The sequence below is a fragment of the Oryctolagus cuniculus genome, chromosome 6 (genome assembly GCF_051225735.1).
Source record: "Oryctolagus cuniculus isolate XC-2025 breed Fujian yellow rabbit chromosome 6, ASM5122573v1, whole genome shotgun sequence".
NCBI classification, from domain to species: Eukaryota; Metazoa; Chordata; class Mammalia; order Lagomorpha; family Leporidae; genus Oryctolagus; species Oryctolagus cuniculus.
Window position 1 is genome coordinate 121708326 of NC_142872.1, and position 17713 is coordinate 121726038.

Below are 17713 nucleotides of genomic sequence, written 5' to 3' on the forward strand. Positions count from 1 at the left end.
GCCAGAGAGATTATGCAAATGGGTGAAGCAGGTCAATTTTGTAATCTTGCCAATTTTTATTGAAACACATGATCCTTGTTGTAAATACATTTTCCTTGACTGATGAAAGTGACATGAGTAGGGAGAGAGATTTTTCTGAGAAAAACATAGCAGAAGTAAAGAGATAACATGACAGAGATCAGCCTGTTTCATAAGTGAAACTTTGATTGCCTTTAGAATTGGCAGATAAAATTGTGTCTGTTGATTGTATAAAACATGTTTTAAAGCATGCTTGCCTTGTGACTGGTAAAATCTAGCTCATTAATGGCCCATTACTTTGTATAGTAATCATTTTGTGGTGCAAACACTTAATATCCATTCTGTGTATGTTTTTAAAGAAAACATTGTTATGAACCATAGTCCACATGCTGTACAGTGGATTTCTGGAACTTATTCCTCCTATATTAGGTGTAATTATGGATGCTTTGACCAATAACTTCCCTTTCCTCCCTAACTACCCTAACCTTTATTAACCACCATTCTACTCTCAACTTCTATGAAATCAAGTTAATTAGATTTCATGTATGGTGAGATCATGTGGTATTTATCTTTCTGTTTCTGCCTTTTCCACTTAACATAATACCTTCCAGTTAATCCACATTATTATGATTTTTATTATTCAAGAGGCAGAAAGAGACAGAAGACATATAGAGAGCTCCCATTTGCCTGTACCCTCACCAAATGCCTGCAACAGTCATGATTGGGCCAGGAAAAAACCAGAAGCTGAGAATTCCATCCAGATCTCCCACATGGGTGACAGGGACCCAAGTACTTGAGTAACCTGCTGTCTCCCAGAGTGGATATTAGCAGGAAATTGGAATTGGGAGCTACAACATGGAATTGAACCTAAGCACTCTGATATGGGATGTGGTATCTTAATCACCAGGCCAGATTCCTGCCCCAGGATGTCCTTTATTTTTATGGCTAAATAGTGTCTCATTATGTATATGTTATCATGTTTTCCTTGTCCATTCACCCAGTGATTAACACTTAAGTTCATTCTATATTGTGAATAATGCTGAATAAACATGGTAATACAGATATCTCTTTGACAAACTGATTCAAATTCCTTTGGATAAATACACACACACACTCACACACTTGGGATTATTGGATTGTATGGTAATTCTATGTTTAATTTTTTGAGGAAACTTCCAAACTGTTTTCCATAAAGATGGCATTGATGTATATTCTCAATAACCATATATGAGGGTCCCCTTCTCTCCATATCTCCAAGGATACTTGCCAGCACTACTCTTATTTTGTTAAAAGACATTCAAACAGAAGTGACTTGATTTTTTAAGATTTTATTTATTTATTTGAGAGGCAGAGTTATAGAGGGACAGACAGAGAGAAAGGTTTTCTATCTGCTGGTTCATTCCCCAGATGGTGGCAAAAGGCTGGAACTGCCAATCCAAAGCCAGGAGCTTCTTCTGAATCTCCCACATGGGTGTAGAGGTCAAAACATTTTGGCCATCTTCCACTGCTTTTCCAGGCCATAAGCAGAGAGCTGGATCAGAGGACGAGCAGCCAGACACAATCGGGTAGCCAATGGGATGCCAGTGCCACAAGCAGAGGCTTAGCCTACTATGCCACAGCACCCACCTTATGACATATTTCATGGTGGCTTATATTACTTCCTGGATGATTAATTATGCTGAGTATTTTTTCTTATACATGGTAGACATTTTAGTGTTTTATTTTGAGAAATGTCTATTCATGTCTTTAGCCCATTTTTAATCTGGTTATCTGATTACTTGCTATTGAGTTCGTTGAGTTTCTTACATATTTTGGATATTTTTTTTCTTTTTCTTTTTCTTTTTTTTTTTTTTTTTTTGACAGGCAGAGTGGACAGTGAGAGAGAGAGACAGAGAGAAAGATCTTCCTTTGCCATTGGTTCACCCTCCAATGGTCACCGCGGCCAGTGCGCTGCAGCCGGTGCACCGCGCTGATCCAATGGCAGGAGCCAGGTACTTATCCTGGTCTCCCATGGGGTGCAGGGCCCAAGCACTTGGGCCATCCTCCACTGCACTCCCTGGCCACAGCAGAGAGCTGGCCTGGAAGAGGGGCAACCGGGACAGAATCCGGTGCCCCGACCGGGACTAGAACCCAGTGTGCCGGCGCCGCAAGGCGGAGGATTAGCCTAGTGAGTCGCGGTGCCGGCCACATATTTTGGATATTAACACCTTGTCAGACATGTAGTTTACAGATATATTCTCCTATTCTATAGGTTGTCTCTCAACCTCTGTTGATTGATTCTTCTGCTATGTAGAAACTTTTTAGTGTGATATAATCCCATTTGTGTATTTTGGTTTGTGGCTTGTGATTCTGAAGTCATATCCCAAAACTCATTGGCCACACATGAATTTTTATGAGCATATAACACATATATTTATGTTTTGTCTATGGCTGTGTTCATGTGACTGAAGCAATGCAGCCTGCAAAGCCTAAAATATATGAAGGTACTTCAAAAAGTTCACAGAAATATGGAAGTAAAAGATGTTTATTTGGTATAAAAATATGGAACCAATGTGTTTAAGTGGTCCTTAAAATGTTCACAGAAAATGTTTATTTTAAAATAACTATGCATGAATGTAAAATTTTGCACCAAAATAAGCCTATCTTTTAATTCTATTTTTCCACAAATTTCTGAAGTATCCTCATGTATAGTCCTTTACAGGAAGAGTTTGCCAGCCCACTAATAACTGACAACTCACTCAACATCAGTGATGGGAAGAGAGAAAGTGTTGGGGACTGCAGAAAATTAGGGAGTAAGTCCTCTACCTAGAAGACAGCCACTCATCAGTACAAATGCATTGTTGCCTTGTGTGAATTGGCCCAGTGTTACCAGATGTCAATTTAAAAAAATTTTTTTTGACAGGCAGAGTGGACAGTGAGAGAGAGAGACAGAGGGAAAGGTTTTCCTTTTGCCGTTGGTTCACCCTCCAATGGCCAGCGCGGCTGGCGCGCTGCGGCTAGCACATCGTGCTGATCTGAAGCCAGGAGCCGGGTGCTTTTCCTGGTCTCCCATGCAGGTGCAGGGCCCAAGGACTTGGGCCATCCTCCACTGCACTGCAGGGCCATAGCAGAGAGCTGGCCTGGAAGAGGGGGAACTGGGACAGAATCCAGTGCCCCGACCGGGACTAGAACCTGGTGTGCTGGTGCCACAAGGCAGAGGATTAGCCTATTGAGCCACAGCACCGGCCAACCAGATGTCAATTTTTAAGAGAAATGTAGGTTTTGAATTTTATGTTTATCTTTTTTTTTTAAAAAAAAAAACTGTAGTTGAGAGGCAGAGTATTATGAATGAGAGAGACAGAGAAAGAGAGAGAGAGAAGCAAGATCTTATCTACTATGGTTCACTGTATTTCACTGGGCCTGACGCTGATGCCAGGAGCAGACAACTAAATCTGGGTTCTCATGTGGATGGCAAGAACTCAGTTACTTAAGCTATCACCATGGTCTCCCAGGGTCTACATTAAAGGAAAGCTGGAGTCAGCAGTTGGGGCTTTGATATGGGACATGGTCATCTTAACTGGTGAATTAACAGTTAGCAGAAACAACTGCCCCTGCAATCTTCTTGCCTTTAAAGACTGGTTCAAATTTTATTTAAATTCTGGGTGTCAAACCCTTAGAATCATGTATGTTCAGCCTAGATTTGGCCCTTAAACTGCTATTTTATGACTTAAAATCTTTTTCTCAGTATTGGTTATTTCATTTTTTAAATTTCCATTTGCTTTATTTCACCTTATTTTAAAGCGATATTTCTTTTCATATTTCCCTTACTCTCTGCATCCATTTCAAGTTTATTTTTTAAGTGTAATTGCTTTATAATATATTTCATCTGATAATTGTATTGTTTTTGTGGATTTGTTTTCTGTGGCTTGTTATTTCTGTTGCTTATCACCTATAGTGCCTTCTTTCCTTAAATGTCTAGTTATCTTTTTTAAAGATTTATTTATTTATTTGAAATTGAGAGTTATGCATAGAGAGAAGGAGAGGCAAAGAGAGAGAGGTCTTCCATCTGCTGGTTCACTCCCCAATTGGCCACAATGGCTGGAGCTGCACTGATCCAAAGCCAGGAGCCAGGATCTTCCTCTGAGATTTCCTACACGGGTGCAGGGCCCAAGGACTTGGGCCATCTTCCACTGCTATCCCAGACCACAGCAGAGAGCTGGATCAGAAGTGCAGCAGCTGAGACTTGACCTGGTGCCCAAATGGGATGCCAGCACCGCAGGTAGCGACTTTATCTGCTGTACCACTGCACCGGCCCCATCTAGTTATCTTTGACTATAGTGTTGATCATTCTTGAAAAATGATATTAAATTATTTTATTTACTTCTCTTAGGCACAGGAAATAAATAAAATTCAAGATCAACTTTATCCAAGATCAGAGTGTCATATTTCTTGAACCATGGAAAGTGGATTTTAAGAATGTGAGAGAGTAGGTATATTTTAAAGAGTAGGTATATTTTAAAGTTCTAGGTTACTTTGGAGAGATTTTATGATCACATTCCTTGCATTATGTGGATCTAGGCATTTAAAATTGGATCCTTATCAAGTGAGCTAGCAAGTGAGGATAAAAAATAAAAACTGAAATTTGTTGGACACATTGGCAAGTTCCCTCACGGTGAAAACAGCACCTTTCCTATTTACTACAGTTGTTCTATGTTTTACTTATCCTAGTATTTCCTTATTTTCTTGCTAAGTCATTTATGTTTATAAGAATATATTTTTGTATTTCTTATATTTATGCATATGCTTTCATATAATACATCTGTATGTATGCAAATATCAAATTTCTATTTTACTTACTTTATTTAGATTTTCTAGCTTTTAATGGGAACATTATGTGAATAATAACCTGTCATTATCAGAAACAGGAACCTTATCTATTTCAATCTTTTCATTTTGCAGACGAGGCAATCTTAGACTCAGAATATGAAGTGCATTATTCAAAATCATGCAAGTAGCACTTTGCAAAAACTTGGATTAGCATTTAGCTCCTCTAACTCTCAAACCAGAATTCTTTTTACTTTTATTTCAAATGTTATTCATGTTGTACTACCAGATGTTTAACAACTATATTTCTGAAGCAAAAAAAGTACTATTCCACATGTGTCCGAATTTCTGTGATGTAAATACTCCTACTGTGGCCACCTTCAAACTACCAATCTGATGATACAAATCTCAGAATTGAGAAGAGATATGTACAGATGATTCCATGAGATTGGTACAACCTCGTCCCAGCAACACTAAACTCACTTCAGAGAATTAACATCTTTTGAATGCCCCTTTGTGCCAGACAATTACTCATACAACTTTGTTTAATTTTTGCTATATTATTGCAAGATTCTTATTGTCAAAATTATAATTTCATAGGTAAGAAACTTGGCATTGGAAAGATAAAGCTACTCATTCAAGGTTAGCAAGTGGCAGAACTCATATTTGAAACAAGGTCTTTGAGATTGCAAAAGCAAGTGCTTTTACTGATGAGTCACTTTTATTTCATGAATATAAAAATGGAACCAGAGGCCATGTAGAAGGCAGAGTAGTTGGAGACATAATAGAGATTTTTCTTTCCAAGTGATTTCATAAACTACTTTCTCTTATTACCTTCCTCTGGCTGGTTTTCCTTTGGCTCTACTATGCTCTTACAAGAAGAGATATCAGAGTTAATGTACATGTTTCCTGCATTTTTCCCCTAGTTTCTTGACAGCATCTGTCTCTCTCTCCTTCCTTCCTTCTTTCCTCCCTCCCTCCCTCCTTCCCGTCTAACCATCCATCCAACCATCCTTCATCTATATATATTTTTTTGCCAGACATTGTACAAGGTTCTGAAATACAGAAGTTAATATTGGAAGTTAATAGCCTCTGCCCTAAAGAAATATCCTACCTAACACCCAGAGAATGTTAAGAATGTTGGTACCTCTTTCCCCAGAGAAATGTAAAAATAACATTGGATTATAAAATCCAGGGAATTTCTTAAAGCTGAGAAATCAAAGTAGCCCAACTAAAAGCTGGTTTCCTCTTCCACTCATTTTCCTATGTTGTCTGTTTGGCAAGAGGTTTCTATATGAGAGGGAAGAGGTGTATTTTATATTGACAGGTAGACAAACTAGCATTCTCCAATGATCCTCCCACTTCCAGCTGCAAAGGATGTCTCCTTTGACCTAGTTGGAGACCCATTTAACACATCCATTTCAAAAGAGAGAGATGAAGTTCCCTTTACCTTCCTCCCAGCTGCAAATTCCCATTCTTGTTCCTCATGTTCAATAATGATTTAATGTAAATATATTAAAAATAACTAGCATGTTCCCCCACTACCTTCCCCCTCCTAGCTGTTGCTTTCTACCTTGAATTACATTTGAACTGTGATTAAAACATATGTTTAAAGAAACAGCAATTTTCCTTTTTTGTCTTCCTCACAGCTATATTGTTCTCATACAGTTCTTTTCCTTTCCCTATTATCTATACATAGACTCCGAGAGACTGAAGAATTTTGTGTTCATGCAATTGTATTCTCTGTTAGTGAGGCATTCTCTTCCAATGTCATGTTAGGGGTACAATTTTAGATTGCCTAGATAATGTTTTTGTTATATGAATTTCACTTTAATAAATAAAACATAAAATTAACCATTTGCAAATGTGCAATGAAGTGGCATTTAGTACATTCACTATCTTGTGCAGCCATTGTCTCTAGTTCCAAAATATTTTCATTACCCACAAGAGAGAATCCATGACCATTAAGCAGTGATTCCTAATCTCTGCATTCCTTTAGGCCCTAACAACCACTGCTCTTTCTGTCTCTGTGGAAGAGCCATTTTTTGGGGGGAGAGGGGGGCGGATAGAAGTGTCAACAACACTAATTTATACCAACTTCTGAATGTGGTTTGTTCTACGGCTGAGTGATGAAGGTCTCAAATATGAAGCCACAAATATCTGGCAACAGGATGGCACTAACACATTGTATTCTCATGGTTAGAGAATATCTTGGTGACTAATTCAATGCATGATGGATTGGATCTGGATCTGATATGGTCCAGGCTTCTTGAAGCTCAGATTTAACATATGACAATTAGAACATTGTGAGAAAAATTCTCAACCCCACCCAACCATGACTGAGGATCTAACAATAGCCATCAAGGATGTTTTAAATGAAATAAATCATCAGCCTGGAAGAAGTCAGCAGAATAGCGTAGGGAGAGCATGAGAACTGGATAGGAACTAGGGGGAGGTGCAAACAAAGTTCCTAAATACCAAGCACAAAGATTCTGTCATTTCTCTGTACGAAATCAAAACAGAGGGGGAAGTCTGTAGCTCCCCTAGACTCTGTCATGACCTTGAGTTCTCTTTCCTCCTCTATTAATTCTGGAAGTGCACAGATTGTGGTGATGACGGAGCCATTGTTTTCCCTCCATTGTTTCCTTGGTGACCCGCTACCCCCAGTGTGTTCTCCAGGGCATTAGTTCTAGAGGACTTTCAATAGGTGTTATATAAAAATGGTTTCATAATTTGTGCATTCACTTTTTTTCATTTTCTCATGCATTTATTTAACAAGTGTTTGCTGAATTTTTCCAATGTGCTTAACACTATTTTAAATGCTAATGTCTTGCAGATAGAGGGAGTAAGCACAACAGAGAAACCACACTTGTAAGTTAAGATAGTGGTCTTTACTAAAGGTCCTCCTGGAGGCTAAATTTAGTAAGACAGCGTGAATTTTGATGGTTCCAAAGAAATTTTAAAAATTTTTGCTAAGAGGGATTTGACTCTATGGAACTTGTATTCTTTTGAAACACATTGAGGAACTCTTTATTATTGATAATGCAAAAGTTTAGTTTTCCTGTTTTTATTCTACTGCCACTATAACCTAATTCTCAATTAAGTGTTCCATAGTATTCTCTGGAACAAAATTAGAACAGCTTTTTCCCTTTAGAGTACTTATCACAGTGTGTAATTATAGGCTTATTTTGGGGATTACTTGTCTGTGCTTATCTCTGCTGCTATACCAGTAGCCCCATGAAGACACAATACATGGCACTTACTTGGCACCCAGTAAATAGAATTCATCCAATGGATACCTGAAATAATAAATTTGCTTGTTTATCATCCTTATCAGGTGTCTGTGAATGACATTTGTTACTTCTTGTCTGGTGCTTAAGAGTATACTACTACTTTGCTATTCAAAGTGTGATCTGCAGACTGGTAGCATCAAATTTATGTGGGAGCTTGTTGGAAATGCAGAAGCTCAGGTCCTCCTCCAGGTTGATGTCTATGTGCAGTAGAATTTAAAAGTTATACTTTATCAATAGTTAAAATAATTAGTTAGGAACAAATATTTGGTACAGTGGTTGAGTGTACCCTAGAAGAGAGCAGATGATGGTTCAAGTACTTGGGTTACTACCACCCACCTGGGAGACCTGGATTGAATTACGGGCCCCTGGCCCCTCATCCTTTCTGGTTTTCCTGGCTGTTGCAGGCATTTAGGGAGTCAACCAGAAGATAGAAGAGCTCTTTACACCTCTCTTACTCTCTTTCTCTCCCTCCTTCCCTCTCCCTCTCTTTCTCCCTGCCCATTTCCCTCTCCCTCTGCCTTTTAAATAAAATGAGCCCCATTCAGTAAGATGTTGGCTGTGGGTTTATCACAAATTGCCTTGATTGTGTTGAGGATTGTTCCTTGTATACCCAGTTTGCTTAAGGTTTTCATTATGAAGGGATGTTGTATTTTATCAAATGCTTTCTCTGCATTAATTGAAATAGTTATATGGTTTTTGTTCTTCAGTTTGTTAATGTGATATATCATATTTTTGATTTACAAATATTGATCCATCCCTCCTGGTGAACAACACTCCAGCAGAAGGATCAGGCCATCAAGGAGAGAGGCGCCTTTCTCTGAAGGGAGGAAGGAACCTCCACTGTGATATGGCCTTGACTAAACAAATTCAGAGTTGGTGAACTCAAGGGGCTTCCATAGCCTAGACAGCTCATAGCAAGAGTCTCGGGTGATTGCTGACATCATAAATAAGAGTGCCAATTGTTAAATCAACAACGGGAGTCACTGGGTTCATGCTCCCCACGCAGGATCTCTGTCCTTAATATGTTTATCTATGAAACTCAAAAACAACACTACTAGTCGAACAATACCCTATACCTGGTTCGGTTGTGTGAGTGCAACCTGTTGAAATACCTGCTTAGTATATACTAAATTGATCTTCGGTATATGAAGGTAACTGAAAATGAAACGTGATGAAGGGCGGGATGGGAGAGGAAGTGGGTGAGGGGAGGGCCACAGGAGGGAGGGAGGTCGGGGGGAAGCCACAACAATACAAAAGATTCATTTTATATTCTACTTAAAACTATTGGTTGAGCTCTGTAATTAATACACAATTACTCTTAGGTGTTTAATCAATGCTATAACTAGTACTCAAATAGTATTTTACACTTTATGTTTCTGTGTGGGAGCAAAATGTGGTAATCTTTACTTAACATACGCTAAATTGATCTTCTGTATATAAAGATAATTGGAAATTAATCGTGATGTGAAGGGGAAGGGGAGAGGGAGTGGGAGAGGGGAGCATTGTGGATGGGAGGGAAGACACGGGGCGGGGAGGAGGCTATTGTGGTCAATAAACTGTACTTTGGAAATTTATGCTCATTAAATAAATTAAAAAAAAGACCTCAAAAAAATATTGATCCATCCCTGCATTCCAGGGATATATCCCACTTATTCTGGGTGAATGATCTTTCTGATGTATTGTTGAATTCAACTGGCGAGTAATTTGTTGAGGATTTTTGTACCTATGTTCATCAAGAATATTGGTTTATAGTTCTCTTTTGCTGTTGGGTCTTTTTCTGGTTTAGCAATTAATATTGGCTTCACAGAAGGAGTTGGGGGGGATTCCCTCCCTTTCTATTGTTTCATAATAGCTTGAGCAGAACTGTAATTAGCTCTTCTTTAGATGTCTGATAAAATTCAGCAGTGAAGCCATCTGGTCCTGGGCTTTTCTTTTTTTGAGAGGGATTTTATAACTGATTCAATCTCCATCTTGGTTATTGGTCTGTTTAGGTTTTCTGTGTCTTCATGACTCAATTTTGGTAGACTGTATGTGTCCTGGAATCTACCCATTTCTTCTATGTTTCCCAATTTATTGGCATACATTTCTTTGTAGTTCTTTGTAATAATTCCTAATGATTCTTTTTATTTCTATGGTATCTGTTGTTAAATTTCCTTTTTCATCTCTGATTTTTTTTATTTTATTTTATTTTTGACAGGCAGAGTGGACAGTGAGAGAGAGAGACAAAGAGAAAGGTCTTCCTTTTGCCGTTGGTTCACCCTCCAATGGCTCCCACGGCCGGTGCACTGCACTGATCTGAAGCCAGGAGCCAGGTGCTTCTCCTGGTCTCCCATGCGGGTGCAGGGCCCAAGGACTTGGGCCATCCTCCACTGCACTCTTGGGCCACAGCAGAGAGCTGGCATGGAAGAGAAGCAACGGGGACAGAATCCAGCGCCCTGATCGGGACTAGAACCTGGAGTGCCGGCGTCACAGGCGGAGGAATTGCCTATTGAGCTGCGGCGCCAGCCTTCATCTCTGATTTTTATTGATTTGGGTATCCTCTCCCTCTTTCTCTCTCTGATTAGTTGGGCCAATGGTGTATCAATTTTGCTTATTTTTTCAAAAACCCATCTCTTTGTTTCACTGATCTTTTGTATTTTTTTTTTGTTTTAATCTTGTTTATTCTCTCTGATTTTAATGATTTCTTTCTTCCTACTAATTTTGGGATTGGTTTGTTGTTTTTGTAGGTCCTTGAGTTCATTTATTTGGTACCTTTCCAGTTTCTTGATGTAGGCATTGATTGCTGCAAACTTACCTCGCAACACTGCTTTTGTTGTATCCCATAAGTTTTGATATGTTGTATTGTCATCTTCATTCATTTCCAAAAATGTTTTGATTTCCTCAATGACCCACTGTTCATTCAGGAGCATGTTGTTTAGTCTACATGTGTTTTCATATGTTCTAGAGATTGTTGAGTTGTTCATTTCCAGCTTCATTCTACTGTGGTCAGAGAAGAATAATCCCCCACATAGATTCAATGCTGTCAGTCTGCAGACCACAGTTTGAATAGCAAAGTAGTAGTGTACTCTTAAGCACCAGGCAAGAATTATAAAATGTCATTCATAGTCCCCTTTACTGAATGGAGGCCATGTAGATGTAAGGAAGGGATAAGAGGAGAAGGATCATTCTGTCTCAGACTAGTGATCTTAGGAAAAACTTGAGTATAGTAGGACAGCATCTAGAGAGCAGTGGATTTTCTGACAATGGGTTTATAAAGGGAAGGTAGACAACAAAACAGATATACAAAAAGGCCTCTATCAATCATTTTAAACTTGGAAGCTTTAAAAATAAAGTAAAAACACTTTATTTGGGATATTATGAATTGCATTTCAGGAGACATAAGTTCAGGTATCTCTGAATCAGTGTTTTGAGGAAGGCTGGGGAAGTGGGAGCTTATATGTTGAGAAGGAATGGGAGTTAAGTGACCAATAGGAGATAAAAAAAAAACATATAAACAGCATGAAAAGGCCCGTAAAACAAGAGTCTGATAACCTCTTGATACACATCTTGAACCTCTGGGAACCATGTAATTGTTCAGTTGTTCCAGATGCCTGTGGTCAAAGGGTGGAATTGACCAAAGTTCACATTCCAGGAAGCAGCCGGAATTGTGCCCATGTCCTGCTTCCATAGTGGCCTTCCAACTCCATTTTTTGAGCAGCTCTTTCAATGTTGCATTTATTGTACTTTGTCTTTTGTTTTCACCCATAAAAGCAAAACAAATACTAGAACCAGTCTGGGTTGTAATTGAAGACACACATTGAAGCATTGTTCTAAATAAGAAAAGTGATAGCACCTTGTGGTATGATGAATATGTGTGCACAATGCCTATGCCATTGCCTGCTGTCTTAGTCTGTGAGAATTGCAGGCTTAGTGGCTTAAACAACAGGAATAATTTTCTGATGATTTGGGAGGCTGAGAAGCATAAGATCAAATTATTGGCAAGGTGGAGTTCATGCTCAGGTCTCTTCACTGCCTAGTGGGTGGCTGCCGTTATGCTGTGTGCTCATGTAATATTATTGTGCATTTATGGAGAAAATGTATCTGGTGTTTGTTCCTCCTCTTATAAGTACACCAGTCCTATCATATTTGGACCTTATTTATTAACCTTAATTACTTCTTTAAAGACCCTATCTCCAAATACAATTGCATTATGGGTTAGGTTTTCAGTATAGAAATTTTGAGAGCATAATTTGGTCCATAATATTTAATAAACAGTAGCTATTCTATATATTCCAAGTATAGTAGTATCTTCACAAATAGGGTCTATGCCTCATGCATCTTTGCATTATCATATACTGGCAAATAGTAATTTTTTAAGCAAATGTTTGCTAAATAAATGAATGACATTCTGAGAAGGTTGGTGTCTCCCAAATACAGCACACACGTAGTGTAGTTTGGGTTTAGTTCTAGGACCTGAAATTGCCTTTCTGGAGCACCATGTGGAAAGGAACTCTGATCACAATTGCTCCTCACAGTGAACATTCTTCCACACGATTATCTTTGAGTAGGAAGGGGAGTAGTTAATAATCAATCCCTAGAGAATAAAAAACTTCCAATTTACTTTTAGTAGTTTATCTCTAATATGTTCATTCAGGCCCTTAGCAATCTGTCTTCTCTGAAAATGCATTCAATAGTGAAAAATAAAAATATACATATTGGCCAACTGGTTTTTGGTAGATGGTAAAACAAGTTAAATATCTTCTAATTGTCCATCCTTGCCCACTGGCCCAGAATCATCAGATTGCAATGACAGAGTATTTCATTAGCATGGAAAGAGTGCTCTTGAATGCTACCTTCTGGCAAATAAACTCAGTACAGGTAAAGCAAGAGACTGAATAGGTGAATTGGTCTCCAACATCATGTCATCCTGGGCCATGGAAGCAGACTGGATTGAATTTTTAATGCCAGCTGAGTCTGATCCCTTTAATAGTTCTGGTTATGCCATGTTTCCTTCCTTCCCAGGGGACTCAGAGCCATTTGACAATCACCCCTTTGCTGATTAAACAGGAAAGGTCATAGACTCCTACTCACCCACAAAAACTGCAGCTGGTCCCAGGAATGTGAAGGAGGGGCTGTCATGACCAGACCATCTCCAAAGGAGAAAACTCGAGGTTTAGGAAAGTATTCTGAATCTTTATGGGATAGGAAAATAGGAACAAGGGGAATTCCATGTGTGTTTTTTTTTTCCTGCTCACTTTTAAAGGAAGCTCTTTCCCAAACTGTCTCTCTAGGTTTCTTCATTAGCATAATAGGTTTTAGTTAGGATAATTTAGGGATCAAGGGAAATAATACATGTACTCTGCCAGTAAAATTTCAAAAACTTGTCAGGGGTGGGTTATAGGATCCAGTGTTGCCATAATTTTTGTTTGCCAACTATAGGCATTGTATACACACACACAACATAGCACAACTAATATCTGCTATAATTAGTACTTACTAAGAGAAAGGGAATTTTAATATGAAAATGTAGACAGTTCATTTCAAGAAATAAGAGTTGGCAAATATAACACACTGGTGCATGCACATGAATGTGCACACCAGATAGCTTTTTATTTCTCATTTTGCCATGGATGTGTTAGAATTTAATCTCAGCCACAACTGTTAAGTACCTGACTGTTTTGAAATCATGGGCCTGGGTAATTTCTAAGGTTACTTGAGATCTAACATTCTACAATATAATAAGAAATCCTGGCATCACACCACTCTCCTTCTCTCCTCTCCAAGTGCTTTAGGCAGATGAGTCATGATGCCCAGAACTAAAACAGAAAGGACTACACATGACATACAGAAAGAAGAAAATGAAAAACATGTAAATAAATTGCATTGCTTCACTAGTGCATCTCCTTCTTGGCCTAGGATTTTGTTTTTGTCAAGACACAAATTCATTCATTCAAAAAGCATGTAATTGACTATTTTGAAGGTCCAGTTGGTGTACAAATTCATATAAGTTGCTTCAAGTTAGAAGCTTTGTTCAAGTCTATGACATGGCAAGAACCAGAACTAGTTTCATCTGAAAGAATTTCATGAGAAATTTGCGACGCTGTATTTATTACAGAAGTAGAACTTTATCCTATTTAAAAACACACAGCATCTGATCTAGCTCCCCTTCAGATTCGTCTAGAATCTTTTTCTTTGCTCCTTTCATACAAATACATTGCCAACTGTTTTCCAATGGTCTTAATCTGACACTTTCATTCTTTCTGCAAGAGTTTTATTATTATCATTTATGTCCTCAAGTAGATAGTATTGTCGTCTAAATTTTGGTTGGGGATTCTCCTGTTTTATTATCATCCACAGTTACTTTCCCAATTATCCTCCACCATGAAATACCAGGAATCATACTGTGGTTCTCCCTGGAAGGACTCCTGAAATCCTCCTGCTCTGTTTGTGTCCTTGGCCACCACATTCTTGAGCTTATTGTCATAGTTATTTAGTGAGGCTTCTGGTACATGGACATTTCCTGTGCATGGAATGTGTGTTAAATGACCAGCTGGCTCGGAAGTACAAGAGTTGAAAGTCTCAACTGGACCAAGTAGTAAAATTATTGTCTCTTTGAGTGGGAGATTTCACAATGGAAGTTTTATAATTACTCACATTCCATGTGGCCAGATTTTCCTGACAAGTCCAGCTCTTTAGATATTGTAACAAGAAGGTGAAAGGAGATGAGTGGTGACAGCTTTTTCTAGGCTAGTATTGTGTGTGTGTGTGTGTGGGGGTGTGGTGTGGTTGTGATGGCAAGCAATATGGTGACATAACAGGATACAGAAGGTACAATAATTAATTGTTGTGTCATTAAAACTTATGGGAATGTGATGAATTGAGTTTTTTTTTTCTTAATATAGACATGAGGTCACAGATCTGATGGACGTTCTCAAATATCCCAGCAGAAAAAGCTTCTCAGGATTTCTTAAGATACTTTTAGAACTTTAGTAAGGGACAGTTTAGGACCTTAGTCCAAGAGAATCAGAGGATTAAGGCACCTCCTTTCACCAGCATCCTCACCCCTTCTCCAGTATATAATCAAAAGCATTATGTGGGGTAGAAAAGTGGGAATATGTGTTGAAATGAGAGAAGAAAAATAATTTTGGAAGGATTTAGAGAAGTCGGAGTAGTTGAATAAACCATCATTTTAAAAGAACAATTTCTGGTGTTTTATAACAACAACAAAAAAAAAGACCAGAGAATGAGAATTTTATTGATCAAAAATAAAAATGTGTTTATTGAAGATTATAAAATAAATAAATTATGCCCCCAAATGAAAGACTATCAACAAAGATTTTTTTTGAGAGGACAGCAGTGGAAAAGCATTTCAGAGTATATAAAGCATTTGTTTATATACTATCTTACTTGATTTGCATAGTCCTGGGTGGTAAAAGAAGATCTCAGGGAACCATGACTTAGAAAGATGGAGTAACTTCCTCAAGGTCACAGAGCTATCAAGTGTTTGGCCAATAATATTATTTTCTCAATTCTGAAATACTTATGCATTACTCTGTGGCTTGATGGAAAACTGAGATTTTTTCCTCTTGGGTTAATTTCCATTCTCTTTCTTCTGAATGAATACATGATAGTCCAGAGGTGGCAAATGTTCTCTGTAAAGAACCAGATAGTAATATTTTAGGCTTTAAAGACCATATGGTCTCTTTCCCAAGTATTCAACATTGTCTTTATAGCATAAAGTATCCATAGGAAATATATAAATAGGAAAGTCTGGCTGTGTTCCAGTAATACTTTACTTGTAAAACCAGGTAATAGGTTGGATTTGACTTGCAGGCTAGAGTGTGCCAACCCCTATTCTACTTTATATGTATGAAAATCCCTAAATTCTCCCAATCTGTTTTATGTATGCCTTTATCACATAGACAGTTTTGGTTTCTTCAGGACAAGAACCACACTGGGCTTACTAATGTGCTCATCATTGTTATTGGTATCTGCTACACACAGAATGTTTGTCAACTGTTGAATGAGGTTTTCACACTGGTTGCATGCATCTTTCCCTTTGCTTTTGCATTTGTTCTTTTTTAGTCCCAGTGTAATTTCTTCTCCCTTCTTAGCCAATTTTATTTTGTAACATGGCTGCAATATCTCTGATTCTGCATGTTGTCTTCATAATGTGGTATTGATGGTTCTCCCTTCAAGAGCTGGAAGCTTACATTCCCTGCTTCTGAATTTGAGAGTTTAATAACAAAACAGATGAAATTAGGTGACTTCTGAGGCTAAATCAAAAATAGCTATACTTCTTTCCCCCGTTTCTTAGAAACTTCACACAGTATGTAACGGTCTGATTGTCCCAAAGCTTCCATACTGTGAGGAAGAACAACCTAGTCCACATGGAGTAATCCATTGGAAAGGATCTGACACTACTTGGGGAGATGGAGATACTTGGCCTACCTCCATTCACTATCTGCCTCAGCAGTTCAAGCTCCAGGAACCTTACTCTAAATTCCATAACCAGATTAATTTTTTACCCTCTTAGAACCATCAACTTACAATGTTGAGTTTCAAACTCCTGAATGAGCTTGGGGGCCAAATCATATTCACACCATAGAAAACATCTAGAACGGTTACTGACAAATACTAAAGCCTTAGGACAAGGCATTATTATCACTCCATCCACTTCATCATTCTCCATTATTTAAAGATAGCATGAGAAAGGGGATAGAGTTATTCGAGATACCTTCTCTGCTGATGACTCTCAAGTAGGAATTTCCAGCACTGATTATGACACTGCATGATATATGTGCACATACGTGTGTGTGTGTCTGTATCTGTAAATCATACTCATTGAATACCTCAAAGTATTCCAAAATTAATATTCAAGGAAGAATTATTAATTTTCCATCTAGCTCCTGAGATATATTCCTATCATCCTTGCTTTAACAGTCTTCTTAAGTGAATAGTTACTCCATTGATCCATTAAGTAGATGTCATGCATGATCTCTCTAATACTCATATTCCTGCATTGAATTCATTAATAAGTCTGATTGGCTGTATCCCCAGCTGTATCCTTTTTGGTTTATGTCTTTATTTTTCTACATTATCGCTACTAATATCTAAGTTCAAATGAAAAATCATTCTTCACCTGGCCCATTGTAATTGCCTTTTTTTTTTTTGACAGGCAGAGTTAGACAGTGAGAATGAGAGACAGAGAGAAAGGTCTTCCTTCATTGGTTCACCCCCCAAATGGCTGCTATGGCTGGCGCACTGCGCCAATCTGAAGCCAGGAGCCAAGTGCTTCTCCTGGTCTCCCATGCGGGTGCAGGGCCCAAGCACTTGGGCCATCCTCCACTGCCTTCCAAGGCCACAGCAGAGAGCTGGATTGGAAGAGGAGCAGCCGGGACAGAATCCAGCGCCCCAACCGGGACTAGAACCAAGGGTGCCAGTTCCGCAGGCAGAGGATTAGCCTAGTGAGCCATGGCGCCAGCCCTGTAATTGCCTTTTAACAGGTCTTTTTCTTCCTACTCCCTTTCGCATTGATTTTCCTTACAGCAATTGATCTTTTTTTCCCTTAAATTGGACAACAAAACATGGTACAAAATGAATAAAAGATAAATTCACAT

The 17713-nt window shown here is 38.5% G+C and overlaps 1 long non-coding RNA gene across 1 annotated transcript in view; it reads left to right on the forward strand.

Annotated features, from left to right (window-relative positions):
- LOC103348092 (uncharacterized) overlaps positions 1-11761 on the forward strand; it is a 377752-nt gene extending 365991 nt beyond the window's left edge. Inside the window, exon 3 of the long non-coding RNA XR_016235838.1 lies at positions 10312-11761. This is a non-coding gene — a long non-coding RNA (uncharacterized LOC103348092). The remainder of the gene's footprint in view (positions 1-10311) is intronic.
- The last annotated feature ends 5952 nt before the right edge of the window (positions 11762-17713 follow it).